This window comes from Arachis stenosperma, chromosome 5, assembly GCF_014773155.1.
Source record: "Arachis stenosperma cultivar V10309 chromosome 5, arast.V10309.gnm1.PFL2, whole genome shotgun sequence".
NCBI classification, from domain to species: domain Eukaryota; kingdom Viridiplantae; phylum Streptophyta; class Magnoliopsida; order Fabales; family Fabaceae; genus Arachis; species Arachis stenosperma.
This window is the reverse complement of record NC_080381.1, coordinates 96,559,055-96,576,432: the sequence shown is the minus strand read 5'-3', so window position 1 is coordinate 96,576,432 and position 17,378 is coordinate 96,559,055. Positions and strand designations below refer to the sequence as shown.

Genomic DNA, 17,378 nt, shown 5'->3' with positions numbered 1-17,378 from the left:
TTGCTGCATTTTATTTCCTTTCTGTTTGAATGCTTATTGCTTCTAATTCAATTTCTGCTCAATCAATTGTTGCAATTTACTTTCTCTTTGTTTAGATTCTGCAATCCCATTCCTCAACCCCTTTTACATTCAAGCAATTTATCTTTCTTGCCATTTAAGTTATTGCAATTTAAGTTTCTTGCACTTTAAGTTTCAGTCATTTATTTTCTTGTTCTTTAAGTTTCTGCAAATTTACTTTCCTGTTCTTTAATTTACTGCATTTTTCCCTTCTCCCTTTACATTTACTATCATTTACTTCTTGTTAAACACAAATCACTCAACCAAAACTTGATTCGCTTGACTAAATCACCCACTAAACTAAAATTGCTCAATCCTTCAATCCCTGTGGGATCGACCTCACTCATGTGAGTTATTATTACTTGATGCGACCCGGTACACTTGCCGGTGAGTTTTGTGTTGGATCGTTTTCCACACATCATAACTCAATTGGATTGAGGCTTCAAAACCATCAGCATAGAGGCAAGTTAATTGGAATATCAGTTGTTACATGCCTGATTTATATCTTCTAAAGCTGGTTGGCTATTAAGCCATGCCCAACCCTTGGATTGGAGCATTAGGCTAATATTGAAAGACTCCTGGAATTCTTATTAAAAATTTTGGATTTCTTATTTTCTTTTTTTCTATATGTTTTTCGAAAAAAATATAAAAGAAAATACAAAAAAACCAAAAATATTGTGTTTCTTGTTTGAGTCTTGAGTCAAGTTATAAATTTGGTGTCAATTGCATATTCATCTTGTTCTTGCAATTTTCAAAAATTCATGCATTCATAGTGTTCATCATGATCTTCAAGTTGTTCTTGGTAAGACTTCTTGTTTGATCTTGATGTTTTCTTGTTTTGTGTCTTTTATTGTTTTTCATGTGCACTTTTGCATTCATAGTGTCCATGCATTAAAGATTTCTAAGTTTGGTGTCTTGCATATTTTCTTTGCATAAAAAATTTTTCAAAAATATGTTCTTGATGTTCATCATGATCTTCAAAGTGTTCTTGGTGTTCATCTTGACATTCATAGTGTTCTTGCATGCATCTTGTATTTTGATCCAAAATATTTATGTTTTGTGTCATTTTTATGTTTTTCTCTCTCATCATTAAAAATTCAAAAAATAAAAAATATATCTTTTCCTTTTTTCCCTCAAAAAAATTCGAAATTTTGGGTTGACTTGGTCAAAAATTTTTTAAAATAAGTTGTTTTCTTGTTAGTCAAGTCAAAATTTCAATTTTAAAAATCTTATCTTTTCAAAACTTTTTCAAAAATTAAATCTTTTTCATTTTTTTTATTAATTTTCGAAAATTCTTTAAAATATTTTTCAAAAATCTTTTTTTTAATTTTATCTTCATTTTTGAAAATTATGCTAACAATTACTATGATTGATTCAAAAAATTTGAAGTTTGTTACTTTCTTGTTAAGAAAGGTTCAATCTTTAAATTATAGAATCTTATCTTTTAGTTAGTAATTAATTTTAATTTAAGAAAAAATTAAATCTTTTCCAACCATATCTTTTTAATCATATCTTTTTACCATATCTTTTTTAAAATTTTATCCTTTTCAAAAATTTGATTTTAAAATATCTTTTCTAACTTCTTATCTTCTTATCTTTTCAAATTTGATTTTCAAATCTTTTTCAACTAACTATTTGACTTTTTGTTTATTTCTTATCTTTTTCAAAATCACCTAACTACTTTTCTCTCTCTAATTTTCGAAAATATCTCCCTCTTTTTCAAAATTCTTTTTAATTAACTAATTGTTTTAAATTTTAATTTTAATTCTATATCACCTTTAATTTTCGAAAATCATTAACTACTTTTCAAATTAATTTCGAAATTTTCTCCCTTTCTCATCTTTTCCTATTTATTTATTCATTTACTAACACTTCTCTTCACCTCTCTTCATCTCAAGTCACTACCCCTATCCTCACCCTTCTGTTTGGATTCTCCTTTCTTTATTCCCTTTCTTTTCTACTAATAATAAGGAACCTCTTTACTGTGACATAGAGGATTCCTCTTCTTTTTTCGTTCTCCTCTCTTTCATATGAGCAGGAACAAGGAAAAAGACATTCTTGTTGAAGCTGATCCAAAATCTGAAAGGACTCTGAAGAGGAAACTAAGAGAAGCTAGATTACAACAATCCAGAGACAACCTTACTGAAATTTTTGAACAAGAAAACGAGATGGCAGCCGAACCCAACAACAATAATGCAAGAAGGATGCTTGGTGATTATACTACACCTACTTCCAAGTTTAATGGAAGAAGCATCTCAATTCGTACCATAGGAGCAAATAATTTTGAGCTGAAACCTCAATTAATTGCTCTAATGCAATAGAACTGCAAGTTTCATGGACTTCCATCAGAAGATTGTTACCGATTCTTAACTGAGTTCTTGCATATCTGTGAGACTATTAAGACTAATGGAGTAGATCCTAAAGTCTACAGGCTCTTGCTTTTCTCTTTTGCTATAAGAGACAGAGCTAGAGCATGGTTGGATTTTCAACCTAAAGATAGCCTGGACTCCTGGGATAAGCTGGTCACGGCCTTCTTGGCTAAGTTCTTTTCTCCTCAAATGCTGATCAAGCTTAGAGTGGATATTCAAACCTTCAAACAAAAATATGGTGAATCCCTCTATGAAGCTTGGGAAAGATACAAGCAGATGACCAAAAGATGTCCTTCTGACATGTTTTTAGAATGGACCATGATAGATTTATTCTATTATGGTCTATCTGAGTTCACTAAAATGTCATTGGACCATTCTGCAGGTGGATCCATTCACCTAAAGAAAACGCCTGCAGAAGCTCAAGAACTTATTGACATGATTGCAAATAACCAGCTCATGTACAGTTCTGAGAGGAATTCCATGAATAATGGGATGCCTCAAAGGAAGGGAGTTCTTGAAATTGATGCTCTGAATGCCATATTGGTTCAGAACAAAATGTTGACTCATCAAGTCAACATGATTTCTCAAAGTCTGAATGGATGGCAAAATGCATCCAACAGTACTAAAGAGGCATCTTCTGAAGAAGAAGCTTATGATCCTGAGAACCCTGCAATAGCTGAGGTAAATTATATGGGTGAACCTTATGGAAACACCTATAATTCATCATGGAGAAATCATCCAATTTTCTCATGGAAGGATCAACAAAAGCCTCAACAAGGCTTTAATAATGGTGGAAGAAATAGGCTTAGCAATATTAAGCCTTATCCATCATCTTCTCAGCAACAGACAGAGGATTATGAATAGAGTACCTCTAACTTAGCAAATTTAGTCTCTGATCTGTCTAAGGCCACTTTAAGTTTCATGAGTGAAACAAGGTCCTCCATCAGAAATCTAGAGGCACAAGTGGGCCAGCTGAGTAAGAAAATCTGAAACTCCTCCTAGTACTCTACCAAGCAATACTGAAGAGAATCCAAAAAGAGAGTGCAAGGCCATTGATATAATCAACATGGCCGAATGCAAGAAGGAGGGAGAGGATGCAAATCCCAATGAGGAAGGTCTCAGGGGACGTCTCTCAAGCAAGAAGGAGTTCCCTATTGAGGACCCAAGGGAATCTGAGGCTCATATAGAGACCATAGAGATTCCATTAAAACTTCTTCTACCATTCATGAGCTCTGAAAACTATTCTTCCTTTGAAGAGGATGAAGATGTAACTGGAGAGCAAGTTGCTCAATATCTAAGAGCTATCATGAAACTGAATGCCAAGTTATTTGGTAATGAGACTTGGGAAGGTGAACCTCCCTTACTCATTAGTAAACTAGATACCTGGATTCAGCAAACTTTACCTCAAAAGAGATAAGATCCTGGCAAATTCGTAATACCATGTACCATAGGCACCATGACCTTTGAGAAAGCTCTGTGTGACCTAGGGTCAGGCATAAATCTTATGCCACTATCTGTAATGGAGAAACTGGGGATCATTGAGGTACATCCTGCCTTATTCTCATTACAAATGGCAGACAAGTCAGTAAGACAAGCTTATGGATTGGTAGAGGACGTGTTGGTAAAGGTTGAAGGCCTTTACATCCCTGCTGATTTCATAATCTTAGACACTAGGAAGGAGGAGGATGAATGCATCATCCTTGGAAGACCCTTCCTAGCCATAGCAGGAACTGTGATAGATGTTAACAGAGGAGAATTAGTCCTTCAATTGAATGGGGACTACCTTGTGTTTAAAGCTCAATGATCTTCTTTAACAATGGAGAGGAAGCATGAAAAGCTTCTCTCAGTACAGAGTCAAACAGATCCCCCACAATCAAACTCTAAGTTTGGTTTTGGGAGGCCACAACCAAACTCTAAGTTTGGTCTTGGGACAATACAACAATGACCTGATCACCTGTGTGGCTTCATGAGAGCCCACTGTCAAGCTATTGACATTAAAGAAGCGCTTATTGGGAGGCAACCCAATTTTTATTTATCTAATTTTATTTTATTTTCATTGTTCTTTTATGTTTTATTAGGTTCATGATCATGTGGAGTCACAAAAAAAATATTAAAATTAAAAACAGAATAAAAAATAGCAGAAGAAAAATCACACCCTGGATGAAGAACTAAACACCAGTAAGGAGCATCTGGCTGGCGTTCAACGCCAGAATAGAGCATAGATCTGGCATTGAATGCCAGAAACAAGCATGGAACTGGCGTCAACGCCAGAAACATGCTGCACATGGGCGTTGAACGCCCAAAACATGCATCACTTCGGCGTTTAAACGCCAGAATTGCATGCAAAGGCATTTTATATGCCTAATTGGTGCAGGGATGTAAATCCTTGACACCTCAGGATCTATGGACCCCACAGGATTATCTTAGGATCTGTGGACCCCACAGGATCCCCACCTACCATATTCTCCCCTATTCTCAACATTCATCCTCTCTTTCCAATAAACACTCTTCCCCAAAACACTTCAGCAATCAGAACTAATATTCATTGATATTTTGAGATTTATAGTATATTCTCTTCTTTTTATCCTAGTTGATTTTCAGTTTCTTGGGGACAAGCAACAATTTAAGTTTGGTGTTGTGATGAGCGGATAATTTATATGCTTTTTGGCATTATTTTTAGGTAGTTGTTAGTATGATCTAGTTACTTTTAGGGATGATTTCATTAGTTTTTATGCTAAATTCACATTTTTCGGACTTTACTATGAGTTTGTGTGTTTTTCTATGATTTCAGGTATTTTCTGGCTGAAATTGAGGGACCTGAGCAAAACTCTGATAAGAAGGCTGACAAAGGACTGCTGATGTTGTTGGATTCTAATCTCCCTACACTCGAAATGGATTTTCTGGAGTTACAGAACTCCAAATGGCGTGCTCTCAATGGCGTTGGAAAGTAGACATCCAGAGCTTTCCAGAAATATATAATTGTCCATACTTTATTCGAGATTTGTCGATGTAAACTGGCGCTCAATGCCAGTTCCATGCTGCATTCTGGAGTCAAATGCCAGAAACACGTCACGAACCAGAGTTGAACGCCAAAAACACGTTACAACTTGGCGTTCAACTCCAAGATAAGCCTCAGCTCGTGTAAAGATCAAGTTCAACCCAAGCACACACCAAGTGGGCCCCGGAAGTGGATTTCTGCATCAATTACTTACTTCTGTAAACCCTATTAGCTAGTCTAGTATAAATAGGACCTTTTACTATTGTATTATATATCTTTGGTCTCAGTTTTCTTTTATTATTCATCTTAGGAGACTATTGATCACGTTTTGGGGGCTAGCCATTCGGCCATGCCTGAACCTTCATCACTTATGTATTTTTAACGGTGGAGTTTCTACACACCATAGATTAAGGGTGTGGAGCTCTGCTGTACCTCAAGTTTCAATGCAATTACTACTATTTTCTATTCAATTCCGCTTGTTCTTATTCTAAGATATTCGTTGCACTTCAGCATGATGAATGTGATGATCCGTGACACTCATCATCATTCTCACCTATGAACGCGTGACTGACAACCACTTCCGTTCTACCTTAGACCGGGCGCATATCTCTTAGATTCCTTAATCAAAATCTTTGTGGTATAAGCTAGAATTGATGGCGGCATTCATGGGAATCCAGAAAGTCTAACCTTGTCTGTGGTATTCCGAGTAGGATTCCGGTATTGAATGACCGTGACGAGCTTTAAACTTGCGATTGTTGGGCGTGATAACAAATGCAAAAGAATCAAGGGATTCTATTCCAACATGATCGAGAACCGACAGATGTTAGCCGTGCCGTGACAGAGCATTTGGACCATTTTCACTGAGAGGATGGGATGTAGCCATTGACAACGGTGATGCCCTACATACAGCTTGCCATGGAAAGGAGTAAGAAGGATTGGATGAAAGCAGTTGGAAAGCAAAGATTCAGAAGGAACACAGCACCTCCATGAACTTATCTGAAATTCGTACCATTGAATTACATGAGTAACTCTATCTTTATTTTTTGTTTTATTTATTTACTATTCAAAAACTCCATAACATTTATTATCTGCCTAACTGAGACTTTCAAAATGACCATAGCTTGCTTCATACCAATAATCTCCATGGGATCGACCCTTACTCACGTAAGGTATTACTTGGACGACCCAGTGCACTTGCTGGTTAGTTGTGCGGAGTTGTGACTAAGTGTGATTCACGTTTGAGAGTGCTACCAAGTCTTTGGAGCCATTGTTGATGATCACAATTTCGTGCACCAAAAACCATGACATTAGTGTAAACCTAAATCCCAAGAATTGGAGCACCATGGTATGAGGAAGAATCTTAGACTTTAGTCCAGAAAGTGTGAGGTTGATGTTCAATTTGACTTTGATGCAAGGAGACCCACATCCTTACACTAGAAGAGTCAACTTTGATCAAAGACTGGATCAAGTGCTCTCAGACATCTGTGTGGAAAGAGCAAAGTGGAAAAGGGATTCTCAAGGCAAGCCCATTCAACTGGGAAGGCTTGACCTCAAGCCCGTAGCTAGAGGATGGTTGGAATTCATCCAACGCTCTATCATCCCTACTAGCAATCGGTCAGAAGTAACCATTGACAGAGCCATCATGATTCATTGCATCATGATTGGAAGTAGGGTGGAAGTACATGAAGTAATACCTCAAGAACTGTACAAGATAGCTGAGAAGCCTTCCACCCAAGCAAGGTTAGCATTCCCTCACCTTATTTGTCACCTATGCAATTCAGTTAGAATTATCATAGAAGGAGACATCTTCATTGAGGAGGACAAGCCTATCACTAAGAAGAGGATGGAGTAAACTAGAGAGCATGCACGTGAGCCTGTACAACTGCCTCAGTAAGAAATCCCTGAGATACCTCATGGGATGCAATTTCCTCCTCAAGGCTATTAGAACCAATTGCATAATTCTCTTGGAGAATTGAACACTAATATGGAGCAATTGAGGATGGAGCATCAAGAGCATTCCCGCATTCTCAATGAACTAAGAGAAGATCAAAGGGCTGTGAGGGAAGAACAGGAGAGACAAGGGCGTGACATTTAAGAGATCAAGCACTACATTGGATGCTCAAGGAGGAGCAGTAGCCACCATCACTAAGGTGGATTTGTTCTCTTAACCCCCTTCTCTTATGTTATTTTTCTATTTTGTGTTATGTTTTATTGTCTGTTCTCTTCTTCTTATTGCATGATCATTTTTATTTATGTCTTAAAGTTATAAAATGTTCCATATATCTTTCACCTTACTTAAAAGAAAATTTTATTTTAAAAGAAGTGAGAGATACATGAATTTCGAGTTCTATAATAAGAAAAGTCAATTATTTTGATGTGGTGGCATTACTTTCGTTTTCTGAATGTATGAATGAACAGTGCATAATTGAAGTTGGAATTAAGAATGTTGGCTCTTGAAATAATGATGAAAAAGGAGAAATATTATTGGCAATCTAAAAAATCCAAAAGTGATTCTTGAAGTAAGAAAAAGCAGCAAAAAGAAAAAAAAGCAATAAAAGAAAAAAATTATATATATATATGCTTATACGAAAAAAAAAACTAAAATAAAATAAAATATGAATGAAAAATAAAAAGCAGACAAAGCCAATAGCTCTTTAAACTAAAAGGCATGGGTAAAAGGATCCAAGGCTGTGAGCATCAATGGTTAAGAGGGTCTAAAAAGAAACAAAATCTTGGCCTAAGCGGCTCAAACAGTGTCAAGTGAAAAGCTTGGGACTGAACAGTTAAAGTCATGATCCAAAGCAAAAAGAGTGTGCTTAAGAACTCTGGACACCCTTATCTGGGGAGTATAGCAAAGCTGAATCACAATCCAAAAGGGTTTTCCCAATTAAGTGTCTGTGGCATTTATGTATCCGGTGGTAATATTGGAAAACAATGTGCTTAGGGTCACGATCAAAACTCTAAAAAACTATGTCCAAGAATAAAAAAGAACTAAAATAGGAGAGTCAATGATATCATATGGATTCTAAGTTCCTAAAGAGACCAACACGCCTAAGTTTCAATCGATAGTGAGATGCCAAAACTATTCAGAAGCAAAAAGCTACTAAGTCCCGCTCATCTATTTGAAACTGAGCTTCATTGAAAACTCTGAGATTTATTGTATCTTACTCTTCTTTTTATCGTACTTTTTTTTGGTTGCTTGGGGACAAGCAACAGTTTAAGGTTGGTGTTCTGATGAGCGGATATTTGATACGCTTTTTGCCATCATTTTTATATAGTTGTTACTATATTTTGTTTAAGTTTTATTGAGTTTTAATAGGTTTCAGTGCAAAATTCACATTTTTTCGATTCTAATTTGATTTTATGTGTTTTTATGCAATTTCAGGTATTTTCTGGCTGAAATTAAGGAGCTGGAGCAAAAGTCTGATTCAGAGACAGAGAAAGCACTGCAGATGTTGTCTGGATCTGACCTTCTTGCACTCGAAAGCAATTTTCTAGAGCTACAGAAGTATAAATAAAGCTTTCTTAATGACTATGGAAAGATAACATCCAGAGCTTTCTAGCAATGTATAATAGTCTATGCTTTGCTTCAAAATTGAAGGCCCAAAACTAGCGTTCAACGCCAGCCTCCTGGCCTATAATGGCGTCCAGCGCCCAAAGGAGAAGAGACCAGCGTCCAACACCCAAAAAGGACACCCTAACCAACGTTCAATGCCCTAGAGGCCTCCCAGCATGTGGATCTCAATGAAGCTCAGCCCAAACACTCACCAAGTGGGCCCCAAAAGTGGATTTTAGCACTAAAAGACATGTTTTACCCTTCTTATGTAATCCTTAGTCATTAAATTAGTATATATAGAACAAGGATCACCCTTGTTCACACCTCTAGCATATTTTCGAATTCCACATTGTATTTTCTATCAGTATGAGTTTCTAAACCTCCTATGTTGAGGGGAGGAGCTCTGCTGAGTTTTATGGATTAATAAAGTACTACTGTTCTACCTCAATACATGTTTGATTCTCTATTCTAAGATGTATATTCGTTCTTCATCAATATGAAGGCGTTGAACTGGCATAAGGTTATCTCATTCTACATGGGTTCAGAGTGAGTCTCTCATCAGATAATTTTGAACCGCTAACTTGATTATACATCTCTTAGACGGCTAATCCACGACTTCATTGGGGACTTCTCGAGACACCGGTTCAGCCGAGGTATGTGAAGATTAGAGTCTTTGTGGTAAAGGCTAGAACCAAGGGCACAGCATTCTCTGATCCGGAAGATTCGACCTTATCTGTGGCGTTTTGAGTAGGATTGGTGCACAAAATTGTGATCTCTAACAATGGCGCTCAACTTGGTATGCGCGTTTATAATCTCAGCACTTTCTTCACAACTTCGCATCACTAACCAGCAAGTGCACTGGGTCGTCCAAGTAATAAACCTTACGTGAGTAAGGGTCGATCCCACGGAGACTGTTGGTATGGAGCAAGCTATGGTCATCTTGTAAATCTCAGTCAGGCGGATTCTAATGGTTATAATGGTTTTCGAAAATAAAGATAAATAAAGCATAAAATAAAGATAAAGATACTTATGTAATTCATTGGTGGGAATTTCAGATAAGCGTATGAAGGTGCTGTATGGCTCTTTGAACGTCTGCTTTCCGGCTGTCTCCATCCAATCGTGCATATTCCTTTCCATGGCAAGCTGTATGTTGGGGATCACCGTTGTCAATGGCTACCGTCCATCCTCTTAGTGAAAATGGTCCAGGTGCTCTATCACGGCACGGCTAATCATCTGTCGGTTCTTGATCATGCTGGAATAGGATCCATTGATCCTTTTGTGTCTGTCACTACTCCCAACACTTGCCAGTTTGAAGCTCGTCATAGTCATTCAATCCCTGAATCCTACTCGGAATACCATAGACAAGGTTTAGACTTTCCAGATTCTCAAGAATTCTGCCAATGGATTCTAGCTTATACCACGAAGATTTTGGTTAAGGAACCCAAGAGATACTCATTCTAGCTTATTTACTTTTAGAACGAAACTGGTTGTCAGGCACGCGTTCATAGGTGAGAATGATGATGAGTGTCACATAATCATCACATTCATCAGGTTCTTAGGTGCGAATGGATATCTTAGAATAGAAATAAACGAGAGTTGAATAGAAAAATAATAGTACTTTGCATTAATTCTCAAGGTACAGCAGAGCTCCACACCGTAATCTATGGTGTTTAGAAACTCCACCGTTAAAAATACATAAGAAAAAGGTCCAGGCATGGCCAAGAGGCCAGCCCCTAATGTCTAAGATCGCATAAACTGATCAAAGATGTAAATACAATAGTAAAAAGTTCTATTTATACTAAACTAGTTACTAGGGTTTACAAAAAAAAGTCTAAGTGCAGAAATCCGCTTCCGGGGCCCACCTTGATATGTGCTTGGGCTGAGCTTGAGCTTTACACATGCAGAGGCTTCTCTTGGAATTAAACGCCAAGTTGTAATGTGTTTTTGGCGTTTAACTCTGGTTTGTGACGTGTTTCTGGCGTTTTACTCCAGAATGCAGCATAGAACTGGCGTTGAACGCCAGTTTGCGTTGTCTAAACTTGAATGAAGTATGGACGATTATATATTGCTGGAAAGCCCTGGATGTCTACTTTCCATTGCAATTGGGAGCGTGCCATTTGGAGTTCAAAATCCATTTTGAGTGCAGGGTGGTCAGAATCTAACAACATCAGCAGTCTTTTGTCAGCCTTCTATCAGATTTTTGCTCAGGTCCCTCAATTTCAGCCAGAAAATACCTGAAACCACAGAAAAACACACAAACTCATAGTAATGTCCAGAAATGTAAATTTTGCATAAAAACTAATAAAAACATCCCTAAAAGTAACTAGATCCTACTAAAAACTACCTAAAAACAATGCCAAAAAGCGTATAAATTATCCGCTCATCACAACACCAAACTTAAATTGTTGCTTGTCCCCAAGAAACTGAAAATCAAATAGGATAAAAAGAAGAGAATATACTATAAATCCCAAAACATCAATGAAGCTTAGTTCTAATTAGATGAGCGGGACTTGTAGCTTTTTGCTTCTAAACAGTTTTGGCATCCCACTTTATCCTTTGAAGTTTAGAATGATTGGCATCTATAGGAACTCAGAGTTCAGATAGTGTTATTAATTCTCCTAGTTAAGTATGTTGATTCTTGAACACAGCTACTTTTATGAGTCTTGGTCGTGGCCCTAAGCACTTTGTTTTCCAGTATTACCACCGGATATATAAATGCCACAGACACATAACTGGGTGAACCTTTTTAGATTGTGACTTAGCTTTGCTAAAGTCCCCAATTAGAGGTGTCCAGGGTTCTTAAGCACACTCTTTTGCTTTGGATCACGACTTTAACCACTCAGTCTCAAGCTTTTCACTTGGACCTGCATGCCACAAGCAAATGGTTAGGGACAGCTTGATTCAGCCGCTTAGGCCTGGATTTATTTCCTTGCGCACTCCTATCCATTGATGCTCAAAGCCTTGGATCCTTTTTACCCTTGCCTTTTGGTTTTAAGGGCTATTGACTTTTTCTGCTTGCTTTTTCTTTTTCTTTTAAAAATTTTTTTCGCAAGCTTTTTATTCACTGCTTTTTCTTGCTTCAAGAATCAATTTTATGATTTTTCAGATCATCAATAACATTTCTCTTTTTCATCATTCATTCAAGAGCCAACAATTTTAACATTCATAAACAACAAGATAAAAAATATGCACTGTTCAAGCATTCATTCAGAAAACAAAAAGTATTGTCACCACATCAATATAATTAAACTAATTTCAAGGATGAATTCGAAACTCATGTATTTCTTGTTCTTTTGTATTAAAAACATATTTCATTTAAGAAAGGTGAAGGATTCATGGAATTATTCATATCCTTAAGACATAGTTACTAAATACTAATGATCATGTAGTAAAGACTCAAAACATAGACAAACATAAAGCATAAAATCGAAAAACAGAGAGAATAGAACAAGGAAGTTAAGGAATGAGTCCACCTTAGAAATGGTGGCGGCTTCTTCTTGAAGGACCAATGGTGTTCTTGAGCTCCTCTATGTCTCTTCCTTGCCTCTATTGCTTCATCCATAGAAATTTTGGTGCTCCTATCCTTAGTTGCTCCCAATAGTTGTGTGGAGGAAAATGTATCCCTTGAGGCATCTCAAGGATTACTTGATGAGGGAATTCCACATGCTCTTGTTGAGGTCCATGAGTGGGCTCTCTTGATGTGCAGTCAAATGCTCTACTACTGAGCTTTGAACCCTTGAGATGAATCTCTCCATCTCCCATGACTCGGAGATGGAAGCTTTTGCCTTCCCTTTTCCTTTTTCTAGAGGTTTCTCTGGCCTTAAGTGCCATCAATGGTTATGGAAAAACAAAAAAGCTATGCTTTTACCACACCAAACTTAGAATGTTGCTCACCCTCGAGCAAAAGTAGAAAGGGATTATTGGGGGGAGAGGGGTATGGGTTCGGTCATTTAGGGTAGGTTTGGGTAGGAAAGAGATTTTGAATTTGAAGGTAGGTGGGGTTTATGGGGAAGAGAGGATGGATGAGAGTGGTGAAGAGGTGATGGGGAAAGGTGATATGAAAAGGTGTGAGAGAGAGGGATAAGGTAGGTGGGGATCCTGTGGGGTCCACAGATCCTGAGGTGTCAAGGATTTCTCATCCCTGCACCCCTTAAGCGTGTAAAATGCCCTCTATATGCAATCCTGGCGTTTAACACCAGACTGCAGCTTGTTTCTGGCGTTAAATGCCCAAATGTAACCTATTTCTAGCATTTAACGCCAGCCTGATACTTGTTTATGGCGTTAAACGCCAGCTTGGTGCTTGTTTCTGGCGTTAAACGCCAGACAGATGCTTGTTTCTGGCGTTTAAGCACCAGACAGCTCTTCCTCCAGGGTGTGCTTTTTCTTCTGCTATTTTTTATTCTATTTTTAATTTTTTCAATTGTTTTGTGACTCCACATGATCATAAACATAATAAAACATAAAAAAACAAAAAAATATAGATAAATAAAAATTGGGTTGCCTCCCAATAAGTGCTTCTTTAATGTCAATAGCTTGACAGTGAGCTCTCATGGAGCTTCACAGATGTTCAGAGCATTGTTGGGACCTCCCAACACCAAACTTAGAGTTTGAATGCAGGGGTTCAACACCAAACTTAGAGTTTGGTTGTGGCCTCCCAATACCAAACTTAGAGTTTGACTTTGGAGGCTCTGTTTGACTCTGCATTGAGAGAAGCTGTTCATGCTTCCTCTCCATGGTTGCAGAGGAAGATCCTTGAGCTTTAAACACAAGGTAGTCCTCATTCAATTGAAGGACTAGCTCTCCTCTGTCAACATCAATTACAGCTCTTGCTGTGGCTAGGAAGGGTCTTCCAAGGATGATGCATTCATCCTCATCCTTCCCAGTGTCTAGGATTATGAAGTCAGCAGGGATGTAAAGGCCTTTAACCTTTACTAACACGTCCTCTACCAATCTATAAGCTTGTTTTATTGACTTGTCTGCCATCTCTAATGAGATTCTTGCAGCTTGTACCTCAAAGATCTACAGTTTCTCCGTTACAGAGAGTGGCATAAGATTTATACTTGACCCCAAGTCACACAGAGCCTTCTCAAAGGTCATGGTGCCTATGGTACAGGGTATTAAGAATTTACCAGGATCTTGTTTCTTTTGTTGTAAAGTTTGCTGAACCCATGTATTTAATTCACTAATGAGTAAGGGAGGTTCATCTTCCCAAGTCTCACTACCAAACAACTTGGCATTCAGCTTCATGATGGCTCCTAGATATTGAGCAACTTGCTCTTCAGTTACATCTTCATCCTCTTCAGAGGAAGAATAGTTCTCAGAGCTCATCAATGGCAAAAAGAGGTTTAATGGAATCTCTATGGTCTCTATTTGAGCCTCATTTTCCTTTAGGTCCTCAATAGGGGAACTCCTTTCTGTCTGGAGGGCGTCCCATGAGGTCTTCCTCATTGGGATTCACGTCCTCCCCTTCCTCCTTGGATTCAGCCATGTTGATTATATCAATGGCCTTGCATTCTCTTTTTGGATTCTCTTCTGTATTGCTTGGGAGAGTACTAGGAGGAGTTTCAGTGATTTTCTTACTCAGCTGACCCACTTATGTCTCCAAATTTCTAATGGAGGACCTTGTTTCATTCATGAAACTTAAAGTGGTCTTAGATAGATCAGAGACTATGTTTGCTAAGCTAGAGGGGCTCTGCTCAGAATTCTCTGTCTGTTGTTGAGAAGATGATAGAAAAGGCTTGCTATTGCTAAACCTGTTTCTTCCACCATTGTTATTATTGAAGCCTTGCTTCTGTGGATCCTTCCATGAAAAATTCGGATGATTTCTCCATGAAGGGTTGTAGGTGTTGCCAAAAGGCTTCACCCATGTAATTTACCTCTACCATTGCAGGCTTCTTAGGATCATAAGCTTCTTCTTCAGAAGATGCTTCTTTAGTATTGTTGGATGTATTTTTCAATCCATTCAGACTCTGAGATATCATATTGACTTATTGGGTCAATATTTTGTTCTGAGCCAATATGGCATTCAGAGCATCAATTTCAAGAACTCCCTTCTTTTGAGGCGTCCCATTACTCCCAGGATTCCTTTCAGAAGTGTACATGAACTGGTTATTTGCAACCATGTCAATGAGTTCCTGAGCTTCTGCAGGCGTTTTCTTTAGGTGAATAGATCCACCTGTAGAATGGTCCAATGACATCTTAGACAATTCAGACAGACCATCATAGAATATATCCAGGATGGTCCATTCTGAAAGCATGTCAGAAAGACACTTTTTGGTCAGTTGCTTGTATCTCTCCCAAGCTTCATAGAGGGATTCCCCTTCTTTTTATCTTAAGGTTTGAACATCCACTCTAAGCTTGCTCAGGTTTTGAGGAGGAAAGAAATTGGCTAAGAAAGCCATGACCAGCTTATCCCAAGTGTTTAGGCTGTCTTTAGGTTGAGAATCCAACCATACTGTAGCTCTATCTCTTACAGCAAAAAGGGAAAAGTATAAGCCTGTAGACCTCGGGATCAACCCTATTGGTCTTAACAGTATCACATATCTGTAAGAATTTAGTTAAGAACTGAAAAGGATCTTTTGATGGAAGTCCATAAAACTTGCAATTCTGTTGCATCAAAGAAACTAATTGAGGCTTTAGCTCAAAATTGTTTGCTCCAATGGCAGGGATTGAGATGCTTCTTCCATGTAAGTTGGAATTTGGTGCAGTGAAGTCACCAAGCATCTTCCTTGCATTGTTGGCATTGTTTTTATTTTTGGCTGCCATATCTTCTTCTTTTTCGAATGTTTCTGTCAAGTCCTCTCTAGAGGGTTGTGCTTTAGCTTCCCTTAGCTTCCTCCTTAGAGTCCTTTCAGGTTCAGGATCTGCTTTAACAAGAATGTCCTTGTCCTTGCTCCTGCTCATATGAAAAAGAATAGAACAGAAAAGAAGAGGAATCCTCTATGTTACAGTATAGAGATTCCTTTATGTGAGTAGAAGAAGAAAAGAATAGAAGAAGGAAAAGAGAAAAGTTCGAACAAAGAGGAGAAGAGAGGGTTCGAAATTTTAGATGAAGAGAAATGTTAGTAAATAAATAAATAAATAGAAGGAGATGAGAGAGAGGAGTTTTCAAAAATTGTTTTTGAAAAATGATTAGTGATTTTCGAAAATTAGAGATAGAAAAGTAGTTAGGTGGTTTTGAAAAAGATAAGAAACAAACAAAAAGTCAATTAGTTAGTTAAAAAAGATTTGAAAATCAATTTTGAAAAGATAAGAAGTTAGAAAAGATTTTGAAATTGATTTTGAAAAAGATTTCATTTAAAAAAAGATATGTTTGGAATGATATGATGGAAAAGATATGGTTGAAAAAGATTTTATTTTTAAAATTAAAATGATTACTTGACTAACAAGAAACTAAAAGATATGATTCTAGAATTTAAAGATTGAATCTTTCTTAACAAGAAAGTAACAAAATTCAAATTTTTGAATCAATCACATTAATTGTTAGTAAAGTTTTTGAAAATAAAAGAAAAATAAGAAAAAGATTTTCAAAAACAATTTTTTTTAAATTTTCGAAAATAATAAAAAAATGGAAAAGATTTGATTTTTGAAAAAGATTTTGAAAAGATAAGATTTTTAAAATTGAAATCTTGACTTGACTAATAAGAAATAACTTATTTTAAAAAATTTTGACCAAGTCAACCCACAGATTTCAAAATTTATGAGAAAAATAAGGGAAAGATATTTTTTTATTTTTTAATTTTTAACGAGGAGAAAAAAAACACAAATATGACCCAAAATATGAAAATTTTGGATCAAAACCAATAATGCATGCAAGAACACTATGAATGTCAAGATGAACACCAAGAACACTTTGAAGATCAAGATGAACATCAAGACTTATTTTTGAAAAGTTTTCAAGAAAAGAAAAACATGCAAGACACCAAACTTAGAGATTTTTCATGTTTAGACACAAACAAACTAAAAATGCATATGAAAAACAAGAAAAGACACAAAATATGAAAATCACAAGATCAAACAAGGAGACTCACCAAGAACAACTTGAAGATCATGAAGAATACTATGCATGAGTTTTCAAAAATTCTTGATAACAAAAAAATATGCAATTGACACCAAACTTAAAAATTGACACTAGACTCAAACAAGAAAAACAAAATATATTTTTTTGGTCTTTATGATTTTATTAATTTTTTTTGGTTTTTTTTCGAAAATTATTATTAGAAAAACAAAAAAGAAAAGAAAAATTTTGAAAGATTTTTGAAAACTTTTTGAAAAGAAAATAATAAGAAAATTACCTAATCTGAGTAACAAGATGAACCGTTAGTTGTCCAAAGTCAAACAATCCCCGGCAACGGCGCCAAAAACTTGATGCACGAAATTGTGATCTCTAACAATGGTG

General features: G+C 36.8%; 1 non-coding gene across 1 annotated transcript; it reads right to left on the bottom strand.

Annotated features, from left to right (window-relative positions):
* Positions 1–2,624: 2,624 nt before the first annotated feature.
* LOC130984411 (small nucleolar RNA R71) lies at positions 2,625–2,728 on the bottom strand. The gene has a single exon (XR_009088349.1). It is a non-coding gene; the product is annotated as a small nucleolar RNA R71 (small nucleolar RNA).
* Between the last annotated feature and the right edge of the window lie 14,650 nt (positions 2,729–17,378).